At 45.8% G+C, this 14,483-nt stretch overlaps 1 long non-coding RNA gene across 1 annotated transcript; it reads right to left on the reverse strand.

Moving 5' to 3' along the window:
• Positions 1 to 11,297: 11,297 nt before the first annotated feature.
• Positions 11,298 to 13,818, reverse strand: LOC140720248 (uncharacterized). Its single transcript, XR_012097141.1, has 3 exons — positions 13,713 to 13,818; positions 11,449 to 11,471; positions 11,298 to 11,374 (listed from the first exon to the last, which is right to left on the reverse strand). It is a non-coding gene; the product is annotated as an uncharacterized lncRNA (long non-coding RNA).
• Positions 13,819 to 14,483: the final 665 nt, after the last annotated feature.

Here is a 14,483-nt window from a genome sequence, read left to right on the forward strand (position 1 = left end):
GGGATCGGGGGGAGACTCGGGCAGCGCGGCCCCGGGGATCGGGGGTGACTCGGGCGGCGCGGCCCCGGGGATCGGGGGGAGACTCGGGCAGTGCGGCCCCGGGGATCGGGGGGAGACTCGGGCAGCGTGGCCCCGGGGACCGATGGAAAGGCCGCGAGGCCTCAGGTGCGGTCGGGTGGCCGACACGAACCTTTCCCGTGGTTTCCCGCGGTCGAGGTCGAGGTCCTTCTGCAGCTGTACAGGGCCCTGGTGAGACCACTCCAGATTTGAGGAAGGACATTCTTGCTATTGAGGGAGCGCAGCGTAGGTTCAGAAGGTTAATTCCCGGAATGGCGGGACTGTCATATGTTGAAATATTGGAGCGACTGTGCTTGTATACACTGGAATTTAGAAGGATGAGAGGGGATCTGAATGGAACAGATAAGATTATTAAGGGATTGGACACGCTGGAGGCAGGAAGCATGTTCCCGCTGATGGGTGAGTCCAGAACTAGAGGCCACAGTTTAAGAATAAAGGGTAGGCCATTTAGAAAAGAGATGCGGAAAAACTTTTTCACCCAGAGAGTGGTGGATATGTGGAATGCTCTGCCCCAGAAGGCAGTGGAGGCAAAGTCTCTGGATGCATTCAAGAGAGAGTTAGATAGAACTCTAATAGATAGCGAGGTCAAGGGATGTGGGGAGAGGGCAGGAACGGGGTACTGATTGTGTATGATCAGCGATGATCACAGTGAATGGTGGTGCTGGCTAGAAAGGCCGAACGGCCTACTCCTGCACCTATTGTCTATTGATGCGACGAAAGCGGATGGACAACTAATGTCTCCCCAATGGTTTTCCACTGGAAAGGGGAACCATCCTCCCTCACTCCTGCCTGTTGACCCCTGAAAGAATTTTGTGAAAAATCCATGAGATCTCCTCTCATTCTACAAAACTGGGAACAGAGAACATAGAGCAGTACAGCACAGGAACAGGCCCATCATTCAATGTTCACATTCATTTGTGAGTGTGAAGTCGGGGAGTGTGATGGTTTGAGACAGTAAAGGAGGTGATAATGGGAACCAGTAGGGGAGAGGTGAATTGCAGATTGAACCAGGAGGGGAGGGGTGGGAAGCCTGTGGGTGAACTGTGTGTGTAGACGTAATGAGAAGCTAGAGGGGGCAAAGATGGCAGATGAGGATGACTTTGTCCCCTTTCCCACAACCCCATCCCCCGCAGCCCCTTATTAGGACAGGGGATGAATTTGCAGGAACCCTTAAGCAACACAGGTCCTGATGAAGTGTTTCAGTCTGAACTGTCGACTGATTACACTTTTCCATAGAAACTTCCCGGCCTGCTGTTCCCCCAACAATTTGTGTGTGTTACTCCGCTTTAAATATACTCAATTATTTGGCATCCACAGCTGCCTGTGGCAGATTCTCTATCCTGTGGATAAAGGAATTCCTCCTCATCTCTGTCCTAAATGGACATCCCTACTGTCGGAGGCTGTGCTTACCGTTCTCGACCCACCCACATCCTCCCAAAATCAACTCTCTCCAGACAGGTGTCAGAGAGATCTGGCGAGACCCTTCATCAGGACCTGTGTAGCTTGGATTACCAGCATCTGCAGATTTTCTCCTGTTTGATTTTTAAACTTCTTGATTGGTCAGTGTCTCCAATGTTATGGGGAAGGAGGCGGGAGAATAGGGTTGAGAGGGATAATAAATCAGCCATTCTTCTAAACTCCTGTGAGTACAGGCCCAGAACCATCAAACACTCCTCATATGTTAACTCTTTCATTTCCGGAATCATTCTTGTGAATCTTCTGGATCCCCTCCAATGCCAGCACGTTTTCCGATAGAAGGGACCCAAAACTGCTCACAATACTCCAAGTGTGGTCTGACCAATGACTTATAAAACCTCAGCATTACATCCTTGCTCGTGTATTCTAATCCTCTTGAAATGAAAGCAAACATTGAGTTTGCCAATCTTATCACTGACACAAACTGCAAGTTAACCTTCAGGGAATCCTGCACAAGGACACCCATGTCCCTTTGCAACTCTGATTTTTGAATTTCGCCCTCTTTACAGAATTGTCTATGTCTTTATTCCTTTGACCAAAGTCATACCTCCCTAAGTTTGTACCTGCCAAACTCTACCTGTGCTACAAGATCCTTATTCCGTATACTGGTGCATTCAAATAAGACCATAAGACAAAGCAGCAGAAGCCGGCCATTCGGCCCTTCAAATCTGCTCCACCATTTTATCATGAGCTGATCCATTCTCCCATTCAGTCCCACTCCCCCACTGTCTCACCATGACCTTTGATGCCCTGGCTACTCACATACGTATCAATCTCTGCCTTAAATACACCCAATGACCTGGCCTCCACTGCCGCAAGAAATTCACAGATTCACCACACTCTGGCTAAAAAGATTACTTCGCATCTCCGTTCTGAATGGGCGCCCTTTAATCCTTAAGTCATGCTCTCTCGTACAAAACTCCCCCACCATGGGAAACAACTTTGCCACATCCACTCTGTCCATGCCTTTTAACATTCAACATGTTTCTGTGAGGTTCCCCCTCATTCTTCTAAACACCACGGAGTACAATCCGAGAGCGGTCAAATGGTCCTCATATGTTAACCCTTTCATTCCCGGAAGCATTCTAGCGAATCTTCTCTGAACCCTCTCCAATGTCAGAACATCCTTTCTTAAATAAGGAGCCCAAAACTGCACACAGTATTCCAAGTGAGGTCTTACCAGTGCCTTATAGAGCCTCAACATCACATCCCTGCTCCTATACTCTATTCCTCTAGAAATGAATGCCAACATTGCATTCGCCTTCTTCACCACCGACTCAACCTGGAGGTTAACCTTAAGGGTATCCTGCACGAGAACTCCCAAGTCCTGTTGCATCTCAGAACTTTGAATTCTCTCTCCATTTAAATAATAGTCTGCCCGTTTATTTCTTCTACCAAAGTGCATGACCATACATTTTTCAACATTGTATTTCATTTGCCACTTCTTTGACCATTCTCCCAATCTATCCAAGTCTCATTGCAGACTCTCTGTTTCCTCAGCACTACCGTCCCCTCCACCTATCTTTGTATCATCAGCAAACTTAGCCACAAAGCCATCTATTCCATAATCCAAATCATTGATATACAACGTAAAAAGAAGCGGCCCCAACATGGACCCCTGTGGAACACCACTGGTAACTGGCAGACAACCAGAATGGGATCCTTTATTCCCACTCTCTGTTTCCTGCGAATCAGCCAATGCTGTATCTACGTTTATAACTTTCCTGTAATTCCATGGGCTCTTATCTTGTTTAGCAACCTCATGTGTGGCACCTTGTTAAAGGCCTTCTGTAAATCTAAATACACAACATCCACTGCATCTCCCTTGCTTGGCCTACTTGTAATTACCTCAAAAACTTTCAATGGGTTTGTCAGGCAGGATTTTCCTTTAAGGAAACCATGCTGAGTTTGGCCTATCTTGTCATATGCCTCCAGGTACTCCGTAACCTCATCCTTGACAATTGACTCCAGAAACTTCCCAACCATTTCTCAAGCTAACAGGTCTATAATTCACTTTTTGCTTCCTTGCCCCCTTCTAAAATACCAGAGTGGCATTTGCAATCTTCCACTCCTCCGGAACCATGCCAGAATCTATTGACTTTTGAAAGATCATTGTTAATGCGATCTCCACAGCTACTTCCTTCAAAACACAAGGGTGCATTCCATCTGGTCCTAGAGATTTATCTACCCTTAGACTATTCAGCTTCCTGAGTACTTTCTCTGTCGTAATTGTGACTGCGCACACTTCTCTTCCCTGACACCCTTGAGTGTCCGGTATACTGCTGATATCTTCCTCAGTGAGGACTGATGCAAATACTCGTTCAGTTCCTCAGCCATCTCCTTATCTCCCATTACAATTTCTCCAGCATCACTTTCTATCTGTCCTATATCCACTCTCACCCATTTTTTTATTCTTTATACACTTGAAAAAGTTTTTTGTATCTTCTTTGATATTATTTGCTAGCTTCCTTTTATACTTCATCTTTTCCCCCTTAATGGCCTTCTTAGTTTCCTTTTGTAAGCTTCTAAAAACTTCCCAATCCTCTGTCTTCCCCTAATTTTTGCTTCCTTGAATGCCCTCTCCTTTGCTTTTACTTTGGCTTTGACTTCTCTTGTCAGCCATGGTCGCAACCTTTTTACATTCGAAAATTTCTTCTGTTTTGGAATATATCTGTCTTGCACATTCCTCACTTCTCGCATAAACTCCAGCCACTGCTGCTCTGCCGTCCTCCCGCTAGTGTCCCTTTCCAGTCAAATTTGGCCAGTTCCTCTCTCATGCCACTGTAATTTCCTTTACTCCACTAAAATACCAACACATCGGATTTCAGCTTCTCTTTCTCAAATTTCACAGTGAACTCAATCATTTTACGATCACTGCCTCCTAACGGTTCCTTCACCTCCATCTCTCTAATCACCTCTGGGTCATTACACAATATCCAATCCAGTACCTCTGATCCCCTAGTGGGCTCAACAACAAGCTGTTCTGAAAAGCCATCTCGTAGACATTCTACAAATTCTCTGTCTTGAGATCCAGTGTTGACCTGATTTTCCCAATACACTCGCATGTTAAAATCCCCCACAATTATCATAACACTGCCCTTCTGGCAAACCTTTTCTATTTCCTGTTGTAGTTTGTAGTCCACCTCACTGCAGCTGTTAGGAGGCCTGTAGATAACTGCCATCAGGGTCCTTTTACCCCTGCGATTTCTTTGCTCAACCCATAAAGATTCTGCACCTTCCGATCCTATGTCACCTCTTTCTAATGATTTAATATCATTTCTTACCAATAAAGCCACGCCACCCCCTCTGCCTACCTGCCTATCCTTCCGATACACCGTGTATCCTTGGACGTTCAGCTCTCAGAGACATGCATCCTTTAGCCACGTCTCAGTGATGGCCACAAAATTATACCTGCCAATCTGTAGCTGTACGACAAGATCATCCACCTTATTCCTTCTGCTGTGTGTATTTAAGTATAACACCTTAAGTCCAGTATTTGATATTTTTGTTTTGATTGCACTGCAACTCATCCCAGTGGCTGCAAATTTGCCCCATCACCTGCCTGTCCTTCCTGACATCTTTACTGCTCACTATCTTAGATTTATTTCTGTTTTCCCCCTCCTTCGCTCTATCATTCCGGTTTCCCATCCCCCTGCCAAATTAGTTTAAACCCTCCCTAACAGCTCTATTAAACATTCCCGCTATGGTTCGGGTGTAACCCGTCCTTTTTGAACAGGTAATACTTCCCCCAGAAGAGATCCCAATGATCCAAGAATCTGAAGCCCTGCCCCCTGCACCAGTCTCTCAGCCACGCATTCATCTGCCTGATCCTACTATTCTTGCCCTCGCTAGCACGTGGCACAGGTAGCAATCCTGAGATTACTACCCTGGAGGTCCTGCTTCTCAGCTTCATTCCTAACTCCCGGAAATCTCTCTTCAGGACCTCCTCCCTTTTCCTCTCTATGTCATTGGTACCAACATGTACCAAGACAGCTGGCTGCTCTCCCTCTCCCTTCAGAATATTCTGGACCTGATCCGAGCCATCCCGTACCCTGGCACCTGGGAGGCAAGACACCATGCGGGTATCTCTACCAGGCTCACAGAATCTCCTGTCTGTTCCCCTGACTATGGAATCCCCTATGATTACCGCATTCCTCTTCTCCCTCCTTCCCTCCTGCACAACAGCGCCAGGCTCAATGCCAGAGACCCGGTCACCGTGGCCGTCCCCTGTCAGGTCATCCCCCTCAACAGCATCCGAAACGATATACTTGTTGCTGAGGGGGGCAGCCACAGGGGTGCTCTCCACTATCCCGGCATTTCCCTTTCCTCTCCTGACAGTCACCCAGTTTTCTGACCCCTGTAGCCTAGGGATTACTACCTCCCTGTAGCTCCTGTCTATCACCTCTTCATTTTCTCTAATAAGCAGTAGGTCATCAAGCTGCAGCTCCAGATCCCTAACACTGTCTCCGAGGAGCTGAATCTCGGTTCACCTGGTGCAGATGTGGCTATCAGGGAGGCTGGAGGTCTCCCAGGATTCCCTCATCTGACACCCTGAACAAAGCACTAACCCTGCAGACATGCTACCTAATTCTACAGGAATGAAACAAAGAAAGATAGGTCAACTCACCCACTTACTTCGCCAAACACACAAACATTTTAAACCATTAGCTAATGTGCCCTGCTGTTCCCCCGTCCGTCGGGCCGATTTGCCAAGGGGAAAAAAAGAGTCGGTGCCTCGCTCTCGCCTCTTCCCGTTACCGCCTAAGCCCGTTGAGCCAAAGCCCTACACTCTGCTGCCACCCACTCCGCTGCCCGCTGTATAGGGTAGTCATCTTTTTAAACTCTCCGTGCTGTCCTGCGCAGTCTCGCCGTTCTTGAACGCAAAGTTTTTTACAAAACTGCCTTCCTTCAGAATTTAGCTCCCACGCCGCCCTTCTTGTCCCAATCTAAAAAACACCTTCAGTCCTGTATTCATCAGCCTATTCCACACTGTCCACATGAAATTCAGCAAGGCCTTTGATGTCGATGATAGACCACACTTGGAGCATTGTCTGCATTTCCGGTTCCCGAATATGGGGAGGATGTCATCACACTGGACAGGAGGCTTCAGGAGGATGTTACCAGGACTGGGGGCTTGGGTTAAAAGCAGAGAGTGGATAAGCTTGGGCTATTCAGCTGTAGTGTAGGATGTTCAGGTATGACCCCTTATCGAGGGAAATAATTCATAAGGAGCTTAAATAACGTTTCTTTTTCCAAGAAATGGGAGTACAGAACCAGAGGCCTCGGATTGAAAGTGAGACAGGAAATTTTTCTGAGTGGTCTATCGGGTTACATTCTCATACAGAGGGAGGTTGGTAAATGGAATTTGCCCTCAGACACTGTAGAAACAGGTAAAAATAAAATATTTTAAAATAAATTTGGGCAGGTACACAGATGGGAAATGGTTAGAGGGATGGGGAGGGGGCAAACACACACAAATGGGCCATGCTCAAGAAGACATCTTAGTCTTGCAGATTGATGAAGTGGGCCGTGAGTTCAACATCCGTCAAACCCTCCCAGATCATCCTCCTGAGGAATCTCACCCCGGAGTCTGTCTGTGAAGTGTTGATGTAACGTCACGTCAGAGGGCAGCTCAGTGCCACAGAACAGACAGACTGGGTAAGGACGGCAGATTTCAATCCTAAATGGGAATTTGTGCCTATTTCTGTGGCCGTGTATCACACTTGATTGAGTTGTTTAAATGAATAAATGACTGTCTCTGAAGAGATTGGTTTCCAGGTTACTGAGGGAAATAACAACGTACATTGCTGAGGCTCTGACTACAATCTGCCAGTCCTTCCTGTGTATGTGTGTGAGGGAGCTTTGCCAGGCCGGTTATGCTGTGCATGCTTCTCCCAAGATGAAATCTTGACCCATGTTGGTGTGTCCGAGCTCATTCTCACAATGCTTCAATGTAGTGGTCTGATCACCATAAGACATAGGAGCAGAATTAGGCATAGGAGCAGAATTAGGCCATTTGCCCATCGAGTCTGCTCCGCCATTCAATCATGGCTGATCCTTATTTCCGCTCCTCAGCCCCACTCCCTGGCCTTCTCCCCGTAACCTTTGATGCTGTGTCCAATCTAGAACCTATCAAGTTCTGCCTTAAATACACACAACAAGTTCCACAAATTCACCAGCTGCTGGCACAAATTTCTCCGCATCTGTTTTAAATAGACCCCCCTCTATCTTCAGGCTGTGCCCTCTTGTCCTACACTCCACCGCCATGGGAAACATCCTTTCCACATCTACTCTGTCTAGGACTTTCAACATTCGAAAGGTTTCAATGAGATTCCCCCCTCATCTTTCTAAATTCCAGCGAGTACAGACACAGAGCTATCAAACGTTCCTTGTATGATAACCCTTTCATTCCTGGAATCATCCTTATGAAATGAACCTTCTGCAATGCCAGCACATCTTTTCTTAGATGAGGAGCCCAAAATTGTTCACAATACTCAAGGTGAGGCTTCACCAGTGCCTTATAAAGCCTCAGCATCACATCCCTGCTCTTGAATTGAATGCTATTCTAAACCCCTTGAATTGAATGCTAACATTGGATTCTGAACCACAGATTAAAAGCCAGGAGCAACAGGCTCCGGGACAGCTTCTTCAACCAGGCCATCAGACTGATTAACTCATGTGGACACAACTGAATTTCTATGTTATATTAACCAGCCTGTTGTACATATTATTCATCATAAATTACTATCAATTGCACATTGCACATTTAGACAGAGATGTATGGTAAAGAATTTTAATCCTCAAGTATAGGAATGATGTAAGTAATAAAGTCAATTCAATTCAAATCTATTTCTTGTTTATTTTTTCATCCCAATCATTCTTTCAGTTCCTCTCTGTAGATATTTAAAAGCTTCCCAAACCTCTGTCTTCCTGCTAATTTTTGTTTAGTTGTATGCCCTCTCTTTTGCCTTTACATTAACTTGTCTTCCCTTGTCAGCCACGGTTTTACTATTTTGCCATTTGAGTATTTATTTATTTTTGGAATACATCTATCCTTCACCTTCCTCATTTTCCCAGAACTGACACCATTTCTGCACCATGCTCTCATCCCTGCCAGCATCTCCTTCCAATTTGCTTTGGCCAACTCCTCTCTCAGACCACTGTAATTTCTTTTACTCCTCTGAAATGCTACAATGTCAGGCTTGACTTTCTCCTTCTCAGATTTCAAGTTGAACTCAGTCACGTTATGAGCACTGCCTCCTAAGGTTTCTCCTAAGGAGGTTGTGCCTCCTGTACACATCAGACTTCCAATATAACTCGGAGTCCTGCCATGTGCAGAAGTTCGCTGATGACACAGCCATAGTGGGGTGTGTCAGGAATGGACAGGAGGAGGAGTATAGGAAACTGATACAGGACTTTGTGATATGGTGCAACTCAAACTACCTGCGTCTCAATATCACCAAGACCAAGGAAATGGTGGTGGACTTTAGGAGATCTAGGCCTCAAATGGAGCCAGTGATCATTAATGGAGAATGTGTGGAGCAGGTTAAGACCTACAAGTATCTGGGAGTACAGTTAGACGAGAAGCTAGACTGGACTGCCAACACAGATGCCTTGTGCAGGAAGGCACAGAGGCGACTGTACTTCATAAGAAGGTTGGTGTCATTCAATGTCTGTGGTGAGATGCTGAAGATGTGGAGTTGTGGAGAGCGCCCTCTTCTTTGTGGTGGCGTGTTGGGGAGGAAGCATTAAGAAGAGGGACGCCTCACGTCTTAATAAGCTGGTAAGGAAGGCGGGCTCTGTCGTGGGCAAAGTACTGGAGAGTTTAACATCGGTAGCTGAGCGAAGGGTGCTGAGTAGGCTACGGTCAATTATGGATAACTCTGAACATCCTCTACATAGCACCATCCAAAGCTACGGTCAATTATGGATAACTCTGAACATCCTCTACATAGCACCATCCAAAGCTACGGTCAATTATGGATAACTCTGAACATCCTCTACATAGCACCATCCAGAGACAGAGAAGCAGTTTCAGCGACAGGTTACTATCAATGCAATGCTCCTCAGACAGGATGAAGAGGTCAATACTCCCCAATGCCATTAGGCTTTACAATTCTACCGCCAGGACTTAAGAACTTTTTAAAAGCTATTATTAATGCTTTTGAGATAGTGATTTAAATGCATATCATATTTTTTACTGAGTTAAGTATTGTATGTAATTAGTTTTGCTACAACAAGTGTATGGGACATTGGAAAAAAGTTGGAATTTCCCCATGGGGATGAATAAAGTATCTATCTATCTATCTATCTTTTAACTACTCAGCTCTGGTTCAATACATAACACCCAATCCAGTAGAGCTGTTCCCCGAGTAGGCTCAACGACAAACTGCTCTAGAAAGCCATCACATTGCATTCAACAAACTCACTCTCTTGAGATCCTTTACCAACCTTATTTTCCCAATTGCCCTGCATGTTGAAATCTCCCATGATTATCATAACATTGTCCTTTTCATCAGCCTTTTCTATTTCCAGTTGTAATCTGTGGGCCTCAACCCACTGACTGTTGGGAGGCCTGTATATGACTGCTGTCAGTGTCATTTTTACTTTTGCAGTTCCTTACCTCAACCCACATGATTCAACATCTTCAATCCTACAACACATCTAGCTGCTGATTTACCAGCAGAGCCACACCACCCCATTGGCCTTCCTTCCTTCCTCCGATACATTGTGTAACCTTGAACATTCAGCTCCCAACTACAACCATCCTTCAGCCACGTTTCCGTGATGGCCACAACATCATACCTGACAATCGGTAATAGTGCAACAAGATCATCCACCGTATTTCTCATACTCCATGCATTGAGATATAACACTTTGTGTACTGTATCTGCTACCCTTTTTAATTCTGCATCCCGAATGCACTGATACTAACCCTGCTGGCTGCAATTGTGTCCTCGCATCTGTCCGCCCTATCTGACAGTCTGACTGCACGCTATCTTTGTATTTTTATCATCAGTCCTATCCAGAGTCCCTTCACTCTCATTCCCACCCCTCCGCCAAATTAGTTGAAACCCTCCCTAACAGCTCTATCGAACCTCTCTGAGAGAATATTGTTCCCCCTCGGGTTCAGGTGCAACCTGTCACTTTTGAACAGGTCATACTTCCCCCAGAAGAGATCCCAATGATCTAAGAAGCTGAAGCTCTGCCCCCTGCACCAGCTTCTCAGCCACACATTCAGGAGGGGGTGGGGTGAAGACCTGTGTCAGTCAGAGTCTGCACTCACAGGGCACATGAAGGACTTGTGTATTTTCCTGACAATCCCGGTCACCACACTGATACCCGCTTTTATTCCCTACAATATCATCAAAACAGTATTAAATTCCCAGTTCCTCTGGTGGATCCAAACTCATGTCCTGGCGTGTTAGTGCAGTGTTCCTGGGATCGGGACACAGTGGTTCATCTGCCAGTCCCGTGTATTGGTTGTATTGTGACCCTGTGCTGGTGTGTTCAGGGGTCTGATATCTTCAGCTGCCCATGTGACAGTGATGCCTCCCAGTCGGTGGGGTTGATATGGAATAAACTTCAGTTCACCTTAATTATAATTATAAATATAGGTTCTCCTCCTATAATTATAGACAATCCTTGCTTCAAATTAGAACGCAACTGAACAAGGAGAAATTAATCTTTGTAAGTTTTACCTCGGTTAATGGCATCAAGTGTTTCTCTCAGCACTGTGTTCAACAAATAGAGGTGATCGAATTTTTCAACCGGTAGGACCTCATCTGTCACTGACAATTCCTGGACATCATCACTGATTCTGTAAATATTAAACTGCTGGTTATAAACTGCAATTTTGAACTATACAGATTTTCACTAAAGAGTATGTCCTACCTCCTGTTCCAATGAGCTTCCTCCTGAAATAAATCAAACATAAATCTGATTAGACTTGGACTTACTGTCCACATCCTGAATTTCATCCAAATCATTACAAGGTGTTGAAAATTGCCACTCCCACAGTCACTCACACACATGGACAATAGAGAACCATGGGTTAAATTCCAGGGAAAGTTTCTGAATGTCAGACCATTACTAAGAGGATGAAACTTACAGGGAAGACAGGACAGGTTGTCCATTTTCATCTGGATACGATATCAGGGTGACAAGATGGAGGAATTTAAGATCAGTGATGGATTTAATTGTGAGAGGTGGGGGGTGAAGTACCTCTCTTTACGGGAAGAATTGTGGGAGGTGAAATTCCAGATGGATTTTAATAAATCCCATAAGAAATTTAGTGAAGAGGAACTCGCTGCCACAGGAGTGGTTGAAGTGGAACAGCAGAGATTGAATGTAATGGGGAAACTGGATAAACACGTGAGCGACCATTGAGTTCGGTGCTGTGTTGCTGGGTGTGGTGAGTATGTGGGAGGAGAATTTTGAAGCAGGGAAATTGATAGAAGATGATGGACCGAATGGCCTGTTTCTTATGGGAGACCGGACAAGATTTACCCCAGGCCACTGTGGGAGGAGATTGTTTCTGATGGAGACCGGACGAGATGTACCCCAGGCCACTGTGGGAGGAGATTGTTTCTGATGGAGACCGGACGAGATGTACCCCAGGCCACTGTGGGAGGAGATTGTTTCTGATGGAGACCGGACGAGATGTACCCCAGGCCACTGTGGGAGGAGATTGTTTCTGATGGAGACCGGACGAGATGTACCCCAGGCCACTGTGGGAGGAGATTGTTTCTGATGGAGACCGGACGAGATGTACCCCAGGCCACTGTGGGAGGAGATTGTTTCTGATGGAGACCGGACAAGATGTACCCCAGGCCACTGTGGGAGGAGATTGTTTCTGATGGAGACCGGACGAGATGTACCCCAGGCCACTGTGGGAGGAGACTGTTTCCGATGGAGACCGGACGAGATGTACCCCAGGCCACTGTGGGAGGAGATTGTTTCTGATGGAGACCGGTCGAGATGTACCCCAGGCCACAGTGGGAGGAGATTGTTTCTGATGGAGACCGGACGAGATGTACCCCAGGCCACTGTGGGAGGAGATTGTTTCTGATGGAGACCGGACGATATGAACATTTGGAGAGGTATAATATGATCAGGTATAGTCAGCATTGCTTTGTCAAAGGCAGGTCGTTCCTTATGACCCTGATTGAATTTTTTGAGGATGTGACAAAACACATTGATGAACGTAGAACAGTAGATGTAGAGTATATGGATTTCAGCAAGGGATCCAAGGGGACATTGATTTATTCAACCAGAATTGGCTTGTCCACAGAAGACAAAGTGTGGCTGTAGACAGGTCATATTCTGCATGGAGGTTGGTGACCAGTAGTGTGCCTCAGGGCTCTGCTGTGGGACCCCTTCTCTTTGTGATTATTATAAATGCCCTGGATGAGGAAATGGAGGGATGCGTTAGTAAATTTGCTGATGACACAAATGCTGGGGATGTTGTGGATAGTGTGGAGGGCTGTCAGAGTTTACGGTGGGACATCGATAGGATGAAAACTGGGCTGAGAAGTGGCAGTTTGGAGTTCAACCCAGGTAAGTGTGAGCTGGTTCACTTGGTAGGTCAAATATGATGGCAGAATATGGTAGTAATGGTAAGACTCTTGGCAGTGTGGAGGATCAGTTGTCTGGTGAAAAACAGTTTACTGCCATTTGTAAATGCTGTGTCTGGGAGCGATGCATCTGCTTTCTGTCTTTGATTGCCCTGTCTGCATTGTGTTCTGTGTTACGTGATTGTGATGGTAACTAGTCACGCGTGTGGGGTGTGGTAATAGTGAAGGGAATAAGTTACGTATTCGTGCTTTGTTCTGGGCAGTCTTGAGCTGAGGACGGATGGATATCATATCGTTTGTTAACCGCTTTGTTGCTGATTAATTTACGATTAATTACGCTGAAGTTTCATTGCTTCATGATTGTCTGTTGCAGATAAAGGATCGAATACAAATCTTCGACATTTTGGAAGGTGATTATTCGTGTGATTGACGTGTGCGTCATACAGGTCGAACAATCTGTGTGAGATCACCAGCAGCGGCAATTGATTTGTAAGAATTGGCCGCTGTGCTGTGTTTATTTCAAATATACCACTGTTCATTTAGTGCCCTCTGACAGAAACAAATTGAAATATAATCCCTCACCTTGAGAAATATCACACCGTCTTTTTGATCCATCTGTTCCTTTAACTTAGTGATTTCCTCCTGAATAATCCTTATATTCTCTTGGAGAGCTAGAAGATTTTTCTCCATTGTGTCGAGAATCCTCTTCTCTTCTTCTTTGAGATCCCTGAGTAAGCTCTGCTCTTTCTCAGTGACAATCTGGCGCAGTTCAGCAAACTGGGATGTGATGTAGGTCTGAATGCTGGGTGACTGTTTCTGTCAAATGAAAGTGAAGATTAATTTACTGTATTGCTGTGTGTATTTCCTGATGACATTAAGGAGACCATTTGGTCCATTAATGTCCATGCTAGCTCTGAAACATTCCCATCAACCCCATTCACTGACGTTTTCCTGAAATCTATTCTCACTTATTGACCCATAAACTCCCATCTGATTCACACACACCCTCCCCACCTTTACAGGGTTAACGGTAATTAGCCATTCATCCAGCATGTCCTTGGGATGTGTCGGAGTCTCTCGTGGTCACAGGGAGAGCATGCAAACTCCACACAGACAGCAGCAGAGGTCAGGATCGAACCCAGGTCACTGGAGCTGCCATACTCGACTATTCTGCATTAAAGGGAGCAAAACTCGACTGTAATATCAGAAATTCTGCTCAGGAAGCCTCACCCGAACTCCGGAAATCTTCTCTTTCTGTTGCTGCTCCTTTTTCTGGAAGTCTGATTTCTTTTGTGTGAGAGAGTCTAAGGAAGATTTTATCTGATCCTGGAAGTCAGAGAGCGAAGGAAATAG

The sequence above is a fragment of the Hemitrygon akajei genome, unplaced genomic scaffold (genome assembly GCF_048418815.1).
Source record: "Hemitrygon akajei unplaced genomic scaffold, sHemAka1.3 Scf000038, whole genome shotgun sequence".
Lineage (NCBI taxonomy): Eukaryota > Metazoa > Chordata > Chondrichthyes > Myliobatiformes > Dasyatidae > Hemitrygon > Hemitrygon akajei.